This window comes from Otolemur garnettii, unplaced genomic scaffold (genome assembly GCF_000181295.1).
Source record: "Otolemur garnettii isolate 467f Iridium unplaced genomic scaffold, OtoGar3 scaffold00218, whole genome shotgun sequence".
Lineage (NCBI taxonomy): Eukaryota > Metazoa > Chordata > Mammalia > Primates > Galagidae > Otolemur > Otolemur garnettii.
The window spans coordinates 349464-350188 of record NW_003852613.1 but is presented as its reverse complement, the minus strand read 5'-3'; positions in this window follow the sequence as shown (position 1 = coordinate 350188).

The following is a 725-nucleotide window of genomic DNA, read 5'->3' as shown; positions in this document are numbered from 1 at the left end:
AGAGCTTTCTTGCACTAAGCACAATAACTGGGAGATTCATCCTGGTCCCTGCATCATTTATGCTTATTTATTTATTTATTTTGTAGAGACAGTCTCACTTTATTGCCCTTGATAGAGTGCTGTGGTGTCACAGCTCACAGCAACCTCCAACTCCTGGGCTTAAGCGATTCTCCTACCTCAGCCTCCCAAGTAGCTGGGACTAGAGGCGCCCTCCACAATGCCCGGCTAGTTCTTGGTTGCAGTTCAGCCTGGGCCAGGTCTGAACCCACCACCTTTGGTATATGGGGCCGGCGCCCTACTCACTGAACCACAGGCACCACCCTGCTTTTTTATTTTTTTGAGACAGGGTCTCACTGTGTCACCCCGGGTAGAGTGCTATGGTGTCACAGCTCACAACAACCTCAAACTAGGGCTTAATCGATCCTCTTTCCTCAGCCTTTCAAGTAGCTGGGACTACAGGCGCCTGCCACAAAACCTGGCAGGCCAAAGCCTGGCATTTTTTTGTTTTGGGTTGTAGTTGTCATTGTTGTTTGGCAGGCCCTAGTTAGGTTCGAACCCACCAGCTCCAGTGTATGTGGCTGGTGCCCTAGCTGCTGAGCTACAGGTGCTGAGCCATTTATGCTTTAAAAGAAAGCATATTTTTATTTTGAGACAGAGACTCAAGCTGTTGCCTTGGGTAGAGTGCTGTGGCTGAGCTACAGGTGCTGAGCCATTTATGCTTTTAA